The sequence below is a fragment of the Sinocyclocheilus rhinocerous genome, unplaced genomic scaffold (assembly GCF_001515625.1).
Source record: "Sinocyclocheilus rhinocerous isolate Xijiao unplaced genomic scaffold, SAMN03320098_v1.1 scaffold752, whole genome shotgun sequence".
NCBI lineage: Eukaryota > Metazoa > Chordata > Actinopteri > Cypriniformes > Cyprinidae > Sinocyclocheilus > Sinocyclocheilus rhinocerous.
This window is the reverse complement of record NW_015639777.1, coordinates 1,145,523-1,159,319: the sequence shown is the minus strand read 5'-3', so window position 1 is coordinate 1,159,319 and position 13,797 is coordinate 1,145,523. Positions and strand designations below refer to the sequence as shown.

General features: G+C 40.8%; 1 long non-coding RNA gene across 2 annotated transcripts; it reads right to left on the bottom strand.

The window, feature by feature from the left end:
* Nucleotides 1-1,854: 1,854 nt before the first annotated feature.
* LOC107751888 (uncharacterized) lies at nt 1,855-3,051 on the bottom strand. 2 transcript variants are annotated; one of them, XR_001641308.1, is made up of 3 exons: nt 2,858-3,051; nt 2,586-2,775; nt 1,855-2,009 (listed from the first exon to the last, which is right to left on the bottom strand). It is a non-coding gene; the product is annotated as an uncharacterized LOC107751888 (long non-coding RNA). The 2 variants fall into 2 exon arrangements; XR_001641307.1 differs by having other exon boundaries at nt 2,586-3,051.
* Between the last annotated feature and the right edge of the window lie 10,746 nt (nt 3,052-13,797).

The window sequence follows — 13,797 nt, the reverse complement described above, 5'->3', positions numbered from 1 at the left end:
TACTATGATATGGTCTAAATCCTGACTGGAAATCCTCAGAGATACCATTTCTCTCCAAAAAGGAACATGAGAGGATACTGCCTTTTCTAGTATTTTTGACAGAAAAGGGAGATTTGAGATCGGTCTGTAATTAACTAATTCTATAGGATCAAGTTGTGTTTTTTTAAGTTACGTCTTAAATTGATTTTTCCGTACATTAATTGACAGTCACCACTGATAAGCTACCACTAAATATTGTCAACTTAATTTGCTGTAAAGTTGCTTTGCAATGATTTGTATCGTGAAAAGCGCTGTACAAATAAACTTGACTTGACTTGACTATAGTGCGTTATCTGATGCGATACTGTGGCTCACAGCTGCATAGCTATAATTTTATCTCTAATAGTATCGATCTTGGAAGAAAAGAAGTTCATAAAGTCATTACTGCTGTGCTGTTAGGAAATCTCTACATCTGTTGATGCTTTATTTTTCGTTAATTTAGCTACTGTATTGAATAAATGCCTGGGGTTGTGTTTGTTATCTTCTAAGAGAGACGAAAAGTAAGTAGATCTAGCAGTTTTTAGAGCTTTTCTATAAGTAGAAGTACTTTCCCGCCATGCAATACGAAATACCTCTAGTTTTGCAGAGTCTTCAGAAAACAGAAGATAAGGAAAGCCAAAGGCCCAGATGGTGTCTCACCATTTGTTAGTGGATCATCAACTTCCTGACAGACAGACAGCAGCTAGTGAGGCTGGGAAAATTAATTTCTAACACCTGTACAATCAGTACTGGTGCTCCACAGGGTTGCGTTCTCTCCACACTTTTCTTCTCCCTCTGTACAAATGACTGCACTTCAAAGGACCCCTCTATCAAGCTCCTGAAGGTTGCAGATGACACTACACTCATCTGCCTCATTCAGGACGGTGACAAATCTGCATAGAGAAGGGAGGCTGAGCAGCTGGCTGTCTGGTGCGATCACAATAACCTGTGACCGCACCAGTTCTGTTCTCTTCTATAACGAGCTGGTTTGGGTCAGCCAGCAAATCAGATTAAGAATACTGCAACAGACTGTTAGGACAGCTGGGAGGATAATTTGTGTGAACATGCCCAACCTTCAGGACTTGTACATCTCCAGAATGAAGAAACGGGCAGGTAACATCATCACAGACCCCTCTCACCCAGCCCAGTCAACAATTTGATCTCACAATGATGTCACCATGAGCTCACATGATTCTCATGGTGTGGTCACAATGTGTGTGTCACAGTGAGCTAAAAGTGTAACCACACAGCGCACTCACTGTGTGCTCATATTATGCTCCCAATGTGAGGTCACTGCACACTCACTGTGCGCTCATACTGTGGTCACAATGTAAGGTCACTGCACACTCACTGTGTGCTCATACTGTGGTCACAATGTGAGGTCACTGCACACTCACTGTGCGCTCATACTGTGGTCACAATGTGAGGTCACTGCACACTCACTGTACGCTCATACTGTGGTCACAATGTGAGGTCACTGCACACCGACTGTGCGGTCATACTGTGGTCACAATGTGAGGTCAATGCACACTCACTGTACGCTCATACTGTGGTCACAATGTGAGGTCAATGCACACTCACTGTACGCTCATACTGTGGTCACAATGTGAGGTCACTGCACACTCACTGTGCGCTCATACTGTGGTCACAATGTGAGGTCACTGCACACTCACTGTGCACTCATAATGTGAGCTCACCATGTGAGACCACTGTCATATCATTGTGTTAAACTCATTCTTTTAACTGTGATATAAAAATTCTCTAATATTGGTCAGTAATATCACAAACATGTAGAATTTCATCTTTTATTTCCTTCAAAGTATCTCTACAATTCGGTTTCCTTGTTCATTTTGATTTATTTTCAGTTTGGTGTTGGCATTTGACAGACATTTCAATTTAACAGATACATTCTGCTTCTGGTATTGTTTTGATGACTCCTTTTCGATTCTTAACTTCGATTTCTTTGTCCCCTTGGAAAGACTTGACACATCCTGAAACACAGAGAACAATATGTCATTGCAATCAGTTACTAACAACCTAACAGGTGAAAATAACTATTAGTTAAAATATGAAACAAATCATGCATCCATGCTTCCACAAAACATGCTTGTATAGTTACTGAAATTTGATCCCGAGGTAGTAATGTAGTCTAGTAATGATCTGATTTGGGAAGTATAACAAATCATAAATACTGATATGCAACCTAAAGCCAGGGACACACTTAACGACTAACTGAATCATTCTAAGACTGAACTGAAAACACTTATGATTTTAAATGCTGACTGTAAACACCAACTGAACGCAAATGGCTCTGACACATTTGGGTGTGATCAGTTTTAAGTATCAAATTACATTCATAACCAGCCTTACAGTTGTGTAGTGTGTTCCTGGCTTAGCTAATTAACTAATTAACTTAACTAATCTCAGCTGGCAAGATGGCTGGTTCACATGTACCTGGCTAACACATGAACCTGACTAATGTGCTAACATGGGGCCAGGCCACAGTGCATATTGGTATTATAATATCATATTAGCATATGTGAATAGCAATTAAAGAAACCACTCACCATTTCTCCAGTGTAACAATTCCACAGTCAACAGTCCCTAACACAAATGTACATCACAATAGTGATGTTTGTCGTCTTCTTCGTTGGAGTTTTAAGGCAGTTGGCATCCATAGTGTTGCATTACTGCCATCTGCTGTCTCACTTTAACTTACTATATCTTAATTAAATTCGTCCTTCCAGTCCAGTCCTCCTTAGAAAATTAAACAAATATCTCCGTCCTTGGTCACTATTTCCATATGTTACTATATTTTTAACATTAAACTCTACTATACCTATTTCCCGTAGCTGATGCTTGAATAGTGATGTTTGATTCTTCTTCTTCTGTTTTATGGTGGGTAGCACCAGCGTTAAGGTGCATTATCGCCACCTTCAGTGTTGGAGTGTGGACCAAAGTTTACTTATTTCATAAAAGAAACCCTTCGTTCTCTTTATCAGTTCTGTACTGTTGAGATAAAGAAACAAGCTCTCTAATCCATAAGTGATTATACTTTTTTTAAGCTTTATTCCTTCCACTCCCACCTTTCTAAGTTCCTTCTTCATTGTTTGTTTTTCATTAAAATACTTTTGACAAACACATAGATGTTCCACTGACTCCTCTTGTGGCAAACATAGAAATCATGATTATAACTTGTGTACCCCCCCCACTTAAAAAAAAGTAGAGATGCATGTCAGGTTTTGTTTTATTATTGTTTTATTTACTGTTATTTTATGTACAACTATTCATTTCTTTTGATTCAAGGGCATTGTGAAAGACACATAGCACTATCAGGCGCAAGTGGGGCAGCTAGAAAAAGTTTTGGGGTCCTGAACATTCTGCGGTGAGCAAGAGAGATGTGCCATGTTTGTGCTCCGTTTTGTCTTCACTTGTTTTGTTTATTAAAGATGAACCTGATCTTCATTTCATTACCCTTGTCTATAGTCTCGTATTTCAAGTGTGCAACACTGCTCACATAATCCTGTTGGATGTTTATTTATTCATTTTAAAGTTTTATTCAACATGTGACCAACCCTTAAACTTGATAACATTTTGATATCCTCACTACTCCTACTTCTCGCTGTATTTTATAAAGATGACATCCTGTGTTTCCCGTATCCCATTTTTGTTGCCACTCCTTAACGATATATGCTTTAATTATTGCTTTTGCTTCAAATTTGATGTTCGATTTCTGAACAAATTGTTCTTTGAGCCTGTTCATAGGAAGTAACCGAACTGAATTGAACTTTAGTTCCAGGCTGATGACGCAAGACGCACAGCCAAAGTTTGCTGACCGTCGAAGTGTTGAAAGTTTGCAGAGGATTAACGCTCATAAAGGAGTTGACGATACTTTGCAAGCCTGAGGCACATACTGGAAATAATCTTATTTAGCTTACTAATGTTATTAAATAACATTTTATTAAAACCTGCAAAATCCTTTCTGTAGAGAGATCTAAATTAATACTATAGTTTATTGTATATGCAGATTATATTTTAAGCTGTTACACAAAATCAAGCAGTTTATAAGGTTTATCTCTCTATATACTTTAGTCATGTAGAACATATCTGCATTTCTGCATCAATGGATGTAATGTGTGCTGTAGGTGCGAAACTTTTAGTAATCTTAACCAAGATGTAGATGATCTTATCCCCGGTGACTAATATTTGAACTGCCTTCTCTCAACCTGCTCAAAATTTGAAACTCACAATGAGCTCACATACTACTCACACCGTGAGGATCAGAGTACGAGGATCGTTTGAACTCACAATTATTTCATATAGTACTCACACCGTGAGGATCACAGTATGAGGATCGATTGAACTCACAATGAGCTCATATACTACTCACACCGTGAGGATCACAGTATGAGGATCGTGTGATGTCACTGTGATCATCGCATGATCTCACGTGTTGACTGGGAGGCCACAACCTGTTTGCACTTCTACCCTCTGGCAGACGCTACTGATCTCTGTGCACTAGAATGTCTAGGCATAAAAACATTTCTTAACCCAGGCCATCTCCAACTTAAATAACTAACACACACATTTACATTTGCTTTTTGTTATAAATTATAATTCAGTGCTCTTGTGGCGTTAGGCAATATGTAAGTTCACATTTTTCTTCATACAGCTGTATATACAGTACATGATGCACACATCCGTACATAAACCATTAGATCTAATGTAAGTTACTTTTTTATTTATTAGTATTATTTTTATTTTTTATGAATCTTTACTTATTTAAATGTTCTACGTTCTTCGTTCTCTTGTGTTATATATGTATGCATGTTTGGATGTATATACCCAGAGTTCCTGAAAACTACAACAAATTCCTTGTGTGTTTGTGCACACTTGGCGAATAAAGCTCATTCTGATTCTGATAAGAATAATGACTGAAACTACCCACATCACTGTTAGTGTAGTGAATGTATGTTGGAATGTTGATGTATTCTCTGATTTATGGAGTATGATATTTCAAAAAGCAATTCCCTTTCTTTGAAATACAAAGTAATTAGTTGCAGGCCCCAGCTCAGTAGATCAGATTGCTGTAACCTGTAAAACAGGATAAAGTGAAAAGAACAGGAGAGTCACGTCTAGTCCTTCACATCTGCTGATGTGAGGAGGTATGCGCTGTATGCTATTCTGATCACAACTCCCCAGAATAACAAAATAAGAGTGTTTTTTTTTTCATTCTGTCCATGCAAATAAATATGCAGTCATTAAATTTGTATGTTGGCACTGCATGAGGAAATAAAGCAATACTGTATAACCAATGTATGCCAAAGATCAGGTCTACTGGAAGGCGAGGATGCCGCCCGTACAACAGGAAAAAGCTTGAGTATCCTGTTGACTCATGCCATGTGTAGTTGTTAGCATGCACAATTTGAGGTAAGTGATCTTTCCACCATTCCTTTTCCTTGTCTGCCAGTATCCTTAACATTTGTAACAGGGCCCGACTGAACCTCTCGACTGGGATGCCTTGGGGGTAGTATGGCGATGTTCAAGAGTGGCCAATTCCAGTGAACTGTTGGAGGGTGCAGAAGAGTTCATTTTCAAACTCATGGGCCTGGCCGTGATGTAATTCTGCCGGATATCCAAAGTGTGGAATGCAATCTTGGAATAAGCGTTCAGCTGCAGTCCGCCCCGACTTGTTCTTGGTCGGGTAAGCTTGGGCGAACCTTGTGAAGTGGTCCATGACCACCAGGATATATTCACATTCTCTGCTGCTTGGCTCCAGGTGCAGGTAGTCAATGCATACCAGCTCCATGGATGAGTGTGTGGCGATACTCGGATGTGTATGGTAGGTTTCTTCTGTTTTATACACTTTTTGGTCATATACTCCTCCACTTCAGCTTTCATGTATGCCCAGTAAAACTGCTCCCTCCCTTGTCTCACTTGAGAGATTACTGGATAATGATTTTGAGCTTGAATCAGTTCATTTTGCTCTATTGCCGGCAACCAGGTGGTGAGTTGTTGTGATTCATCCTCCACTGTAGATTTATACAGAGCAGCGACCCAGGCCCATCCTTTCTCTCTGATGCATTACTGCCCTCCCATGCCATTTGCCCCGTTCCGGACGTCCTTTCAGAACAGCATATTTGCGCTTTACTCATTTTTATCGACCACCAGTACAGCCTGCACTCAGGACTATTATGCACGTGCTGCATGCATGGACCAGTGCTTTCTGCGTAATGCATTTTATTTGCAAGGTCTGTACACGCAGCATTTGCATAACGGTCCTCAGAGTGGGCTGTACCGAATAAGGATGGCAGAGCAAAGTGTGGATGCGCTGTCCTTGAAGGACGTTCAACTTGGACTGGAAAATGGTCAGTTTACAGTTAAGAAACCCACGTCAGGCAAGTCTGATGTATGGGAGTCTTTTTCGTGTGTCATAGACGCAGATGGAAAAAAATTACCCTTTACGCAATGTGATAAATGCCTAAAAGTTTTACCGTTCAGCAGTCACAAGACTGGAACCTCAGGTTTAAGGTGGCACTCATGCCTCATCACAAAGGGGCAAACCAAACTGACATTTACTAAGTCTAGGCTGGTGCCAGAGCAGTTTAAAAAAGAGACCACAGAAAAATTGTGTTGAATTTGTCTGCCAAGACATTCGACCGTATGATACTCTCTCCGGAAAAGGCTTTGCACAGCTGGCCCAACATTTGGTCGACACAGCAGCAAAAAATAGGAAAATTCGATTTCAGTGAGATACTACCACAACCAACAACAGTGTCAAGAAATGTTGAAATGAGGGCTCAGTCTGCGTAGACATGTTGTGGACGAAATCACTGCAACAATATCGAAGTTCGGATGCGCAGTTACAGCAGACAAATGGACAGAAACCTATCGTAAGACGTCCTTTTTGTCGGCAACCATCCATTACGTTAATGAGCAATCTGAGCTACATTCAAGAGTGCTTTTTGCTGGCCCTTTTGACCCAAGCACCTCAAAGACGGCTGAAAACATTCGAAGGCACCTGCTGCAGAATCTCAGAGTGTTTGGCATTGATGCGACAGAAATGGGCAGAAAGATAGTTTTTGTCACAGATCGTGGAGCCAACATGATCAGTGCCTTACGAGGATACATGAGGCTAAACTGCACAGCGCACATACTAAAGGTGACTCTGTCCAGTGCGTTTGGTGCTGCCGTAATGGAAATGTCTCCAGAGATCGCTGGGCTTCTAACTGATGTTAAAAAGTTGGTCACATATTTCAAACACTCAGGACAGCAGGGCAAGCTAAAAAAAGTCACTGAAACAATCCATAGAGACACGGTGGAACTCTTAATTTTGACATGCTGAATTCTGTTTTGGAACAGTACAAAGACATCACATCTGTGCTGACAGAGAGCAATAATTCTGACAAGATCAGACGCATCAGCGCCAGCACGCTTTACTAGTTAATAGTATCATTCCTAAAACCCTTCAAAGAGGCAACTGACGACTTGGAAACCGACAACACAGCTCCAAGTGCCTCACTGGTTCTTCCAGGGTCTGTGCAATTAATTGAGCAATGTACATCAGCCACAAAATACCCTCTGCTCTCTGAAATCGCAACCGTCTGTTGCCGGGTTTCCATCTAAAGTTGCGAATTTAACTTATGAGCAAAACTGGAATATCGCATAGAACATTTGCGAACAAGCATCGTTTCCATCCAACAAGTCAAAGAGAACAAAATCGTCACTTCCTGATAAACTGACACTATAAATCACTAAGAAAAGTAGGAGAATATAATAATTTTCATATATAATAAATTACTTGCGCCTCAGAGCGAGCAGACGAAACACAATGAATGCGGTCATTGCTTTCGGAGGTGAATGCTGCTGTTTGGGAACGCAGTCGTGTAAGACATTTCTGGGAGGCAGTTATACAGAAATACTTTGATGACAGACTTTGCTCGTGCATTTCCGAATGACCAAAACAACATTTCAGATGCTGTGGAATGAGATCGGTCCGCTGGTTAGTCAGGTTTTGCCATCCCATAGCGCCACATCACATCACATGACTTTTTTTATGCGCTTGGAGGAATTTATTCGCAAAATGCATTTCCATCTCCCATTATTCGCATCAACCCTTTTTCACACAAGTCAAAAACCACCTCAAGCAAGCGTAAAAACGTTTTTGCGAATTAAGGGATTTTTATTCTAAATTTGGTGTTTCCATCACTCGTTTCTCATGCGATACTTCAAAATGCGCATTAAAATAGGGTGATGGAAACATAGTTTGTGTGACACGGCTAAAATAATTATTGTCAACAGACAGCACTTCGCCAAATTCGGTTCACATGCTTTATAAAATAGCAACCTTTCTGACACCAAATCTGCAAGGTTTAAAAATGTTGGATGAAAGAGGGCGACAGGAGGTGACACAGGGAGTCAAGGAGATGATCGAAGATTTAAAGTTTGATACACATGATGAGGATGTTGAGCCAACGCCTGCCAAAAGGCCTACTGTTCTCCGTAAATTTTCAGATTGGGAGGATGATGAAGAATCATGTGGATCAACATCACTAGATGTTTAGATTCAGGAGTACAGGACCATGAAACTTGAACTATCACGTCAACAAAAAGTTTTGCAATGGTGGAATTCACATCGCTCCCAGTTCCCTGCCCTGAGCAACCTTGCAAGTTATGTCCTCTGCATTCCGGCCACGAGTGCACCTTCCGAGAGAGCATTCAGCCTTTGTGGTCGGATTTTGGAAGAGAGACGTTTGGTACTGAAACCGTCGTCAGTCAGTGACATTCTTTTCCTGCATGGATATTTAAAATAATTTGGAAAAAGGTGATTTTACAAGTAAGTAAACGGTTTTCGTTCATTTCATTAATGGCTTAAAATTTTGAGATGACATTTAATTTATTATTAGTTATTATTGTTGTATTCATATATTTTCTTTCGTAGGAGAGACGTTGAAATCGACGCCGGGACATTTTTTGTTAAATTGTTAGGTTAAAACGTGATTTAATTTCGCAATGGCTACAAGCCAGCAGTTTTGTTCTCAGATATCTTTTTTTTTCTCAGCGACACTTTTGCTATTGTGTTGACAGAAAAATGTTACATTGGTATTTTGAATAAAAATAACAAATAGGCTACAATTTTTGTACCTACATTTATTTAATTTTTTTCTGCAACACATTTTACTATTGCGTTGACAGCTAAATGTTAAAAGCATCTTGACAAGACGAATAAAAATAAATAAAATTTTTGTACAACCTACAATTTTATTTATCTCTCTCTTTCAGTAGTGGAAATTTAAATGTGAGATTCTGGAAACGAGATCTAAATTTAGCGGGAACGGTCGGGTCGGGTCGGGAAGAAAAATATTCTAAGCGGACAGCGGGTGAATAAGGAGTGAATATATAGTGGGAGCGGGTGGGTGCGGAATATAACCTTGCTGGAGTGGGCGGGAGCGAGACTAAAAAATAGTCCCGCGCAGACCTCTACTGTGAAGTGTGTGTGGTGTAGAATATGTAGTATCAGCATTTTTCACATACCGCCCACTTCAGTGCCAGGAACTCGAGTTTACCACTGTGTAACCTGTAGATCTTCTCCGTTGCCGTCAATTTTCTGGACCCATACCTGATGACCCTCAACTTCCCATCTTGTTGCTGTTACAGGATAGCCACTAACCCCCTTTCTAATGCATCATTATGGAGCAAAAAGGGTAAGTTGAAGTCTGGATATGCCAGCACAGATGGGTTTACTAGTATTTCAATTAATCTTTTCAGGGTCTGTTGGTGGTTCCTGGTCCATTCTACTGGAGTCCTGGATGGTAATTGCAGACATTTAACTTTACTCCTGCATTGTGCACCTTGTGTTGGCCCAGGCTTTGCTTGCAGCAACTCATACAAGGGTTTTGCAACCCTGGAGAAATCTTGAATGAATGTACGGTAGTAACTTAGAAACCCAAGTAGCCTCCTCACATCACCCACCGTTTGGGCTGTCCTGCTCATTAAGGATTGGACTACTTCCAGGTCTTTAGGTCACCCGCACCCCTTCAACTGACACTAGGCATCCAACATACCATATGGAATATCTCACACTTTTCAGGTTTTAGCTTGACACCGTATCACTGGAGAGCCCTCAACACTATAAGGATGTTTTCAACATGCTCATCAAAGGATCTTGCATAACAAAGGACATCATCCAAGTATGGGATGCAGCACTCGTCCCTAAGTAAATCGATCATTTCCTCCATGCTACGTTGGAAGGCAGCAGGCACATTGGACAATCCAAAGGGGACTGTCCCCAGGATGTGATGAATGCTGTCATGTGTCTTAATCCCTCTGCGATATACCCTTTGGTGGTATGCTTTGTGTTGGTCGAGGATACTGAACCAACAGTATCCTCCAAGTGTGTCAATCAGATCCTGTATTCTGAGCAATGGGTGACGGTTTAGGGAGGTAATCAATACAGAGCCTCAGCTTGCCATCTTTTTTTGTGGACACAGACTACTGGAGTGGCGTATGGCGACTTTGATCCAACGATCCATCCTTTTGCCAAGAGATCCTGTATGTAGCCCTTCATTTTGTTGATTAGAGGTTTCAGTATTGCTGAATATGCCCTCTGAACTGGGATGTCATCCATGAGTGTGATTGGCATATGCAAGCTAGCTATGCACCCAATGTTACTGTCATCTCTGCTGAATGCGCCAGACTCCTCATACAACATTCTCTGAACAACCTCTCGTTGGGCCTCTTCTAGATGATCCAGGTTGACAGGTAGATGCCACAATGATGTTTTCACCTCATCCTCTTGAGTGGTCACAGTGTGGATCATCGTTGTTTGCCTTGGCACACTGGCTTTCTCAGACTCCACTAATATCCTCTCAATCCATTGTAATGTTCCAATCACTGTGCCACATGGCAGGTTCACATCACCCACTGTGCTATTTCTGATTAGTTTGGAAACACAAGGGTCACTTTGGGGTTGTATGTTTAAGAGTCCCTCTCCAGTGTCCAAGCATCTTAAAAGACTATTTTCATGAGGCTCAAACAAAACCGCCGAGTCAGACTGTGCCATCTTCGAAGGGATTCAGCACTTCACCCAAGCCACTTGTCCTGCCCGGATAACTACCCCTCTTGGAACAAACTTTAAGCGCCCGTCTCCATCATCTTCTTCAACGGCTTGGACAACCTTAACTAAAGTTTGTGCCTTTTCACAAGGGATATCAATAGCTCCGGCCAGTAGTGAGGTAAGTGTTGGCATCAGTTGTTCAGACTGCCCCTGAATCAGTTCTTCAACTAAGTTGAAACCCAGGAGTAGTCTCTCAATTGGCATCTTCGTCCATGCACCGCAGACAGCACTGTAAGCTGTCTAAGTTGGTTGACTGGTGGAACATTGGCAGCCACCCTCACTTCGTACAGGCATGGAGTGTTGTATGGCATCTACCATGCTAGTGAGAGTGTCGATCCTAGTGGTAAGTTGTTTAATTGGATCGTCCTGACATTTTTTTTGTAGCAGCCTCTTTTGCAGATTTCATGTACCTGTCTGGTTCATCCCTAACTTGGGCACTACTAGCTATGGACATTTTTGCTCTGGTTGGTGGGCGCAGTCGGCGTCTCATTTTTGTTGCTTGTGATCTTCATAACATGTCTGATGATAGTGTAGTGTAGCTACAGGGGGTAAATTACACTATGAATACCAAAACCTTAAGAAAACGTAATAATGCTGCCTACGCCACCCCTTTAAAGTAAGGGAAACTGAATACTTGGTAAAAAATCAGACACACAGGTTCGTTACCATGGAGGGCAGAGACATAGGTATCAATATACAAAATGTTTATTAAGTTCACAATAATCAGATAAAACACTAGAAAGCAGACAAATGTAGCTCAAATGAGCTTAACAACCACGGCTCAGTACACCACACAAAGACAAGTAACTATAACGGCTAAGGCTTACCCGTAGCCGGGTAGGTTAGCTGTAGAGTGATTATTCTTAAACCACACATGCGCACACACACACACACACACAGTGAGAGTACCATGTTCTGATAGGCTGTCATTCTAAATACAAGGGAGGGAACTTACCCACTTGGCCACAATAGCATCGTTGATTACATCACTGTCCGCTAACAAGGGATTCAACTCGCTATTAATATCTTTACACCTGTGGCTTAGGCCCTTGTAAATGGTGTGTAGGAACACATGCTGTACTGTAGCTGCACAATGCTTCCTGTCTGAGTCAGCTTACTTCGCCACATGCTTCAATCTGCTTCAATCCCATGACTTGAACTGCTGGGGTGTTTCATGTTCTGTGTTTTCAGTTCTCTGCTACTCCGGTCCCCCAAATGTGATTGTAAGAACCCTTTTAAATCAGCTACATTCATATCATCCTTGATTATCAACATGTCCTTAAAAACCTGGTTTCATAATTCGCAGCACCTTTCGGACAATGTCAACTTTGCAAAAGTTCTCTTTCAGGCCGCTCTCTATTTGTCTGCACACATTGTTGTATGATGTCTGAAGAGTGATCCCCAATCTGGCCTCTGTGTATCTTAAACGTATGTGGTTGAATGTATGGAAGTCCCCCATGGGGAAAGCAAAGTTATGAGCTACATGTCTGGATCATTCAGTCTTGTTCACATGTGGTGTAGCAGCACCCCTCTGTACTACAGGTTGGGCCATGCCAATGTACTGTGTGGGTGTTGTCATGTACTGGAGTATTTTCCTACTAAGTGCTTCATACTCTGCAAGCATTTTTACTTATATCTGTGCTTGTTCTAGGTTCAGTGCCCGGTTGCTGAAAGCACCTTAAGTGTAATTTTCCCTTCCAGAAAATAACCCTTAACTGTTACTTAAGTGTTATCCACATATGGGATTTAGAACGTTCGGATGACGTCACATAACTTCCAAATTCAAACTGTGCTTTCGTGCTTTGGCTGGCGCTGCACTTGTCATATAATCACAACTATGCAGTTTTCAACTACATAATGTTTATTTTAGGTTTCAGACATTTAAATACACATAAGTACTTGTAAAACAATACATTTAGAGTTAGAGTAAAATACACCCAGATGTCTATGGAAGCAGCAATAACAATCTATTCAAATATAATTTGCTGACGTGTTCTATTCATATCAGATACACATATTGTAAGTAACTATAAAGTTCACTCTATTCTTTTCCCAGTTCAGCAGACACTTTCGGGAGAAATTGATGAATTTACGTGCCGTAAATCCGACTGACAGGACTCTCTTAACTGCAACGCGAACAAACTAACAAACAGCGCCCATCTCACGTTATAGATTAAGATAATATATAAAGGTTTTTAAACGACAAAATACACTGGCTTACACATATTTGTGAACCGGAATATCAGGTAATTGATGACATTGTAAGCAAGTTTGTAAATATTTTGAATAAAAAAGGAAAAACAAATTAAAAGCGATACAAGTGTCATACAGTGTTTTCGTGGCTGCGGTGTGTCACATGACAAGCATGACGCATCGCCATGAAAACAATAAGGGGAAACGTTCTAAAATAACAGTCGCCTTAAAAAAACTCACTCTGGGGGGTCAGTTAGAATATTTTAAACTTACTAATGAAAGGGTTTAAAACCGTTAAGTGTTGCATAAAGCCCCTTAACTGTCAATTTCCTAAGTAAAATCTAAGGTTGGGAAAACTTTACATTAAAGGGGTCAATATGATGCGATTTCAATTTTTCCTTTCTCTTTGGAGTGTTACAAGCTCTTGGTGCAAAGAAGATCTGTAAAGTTGCAAAGACTAAAGTCTCAAA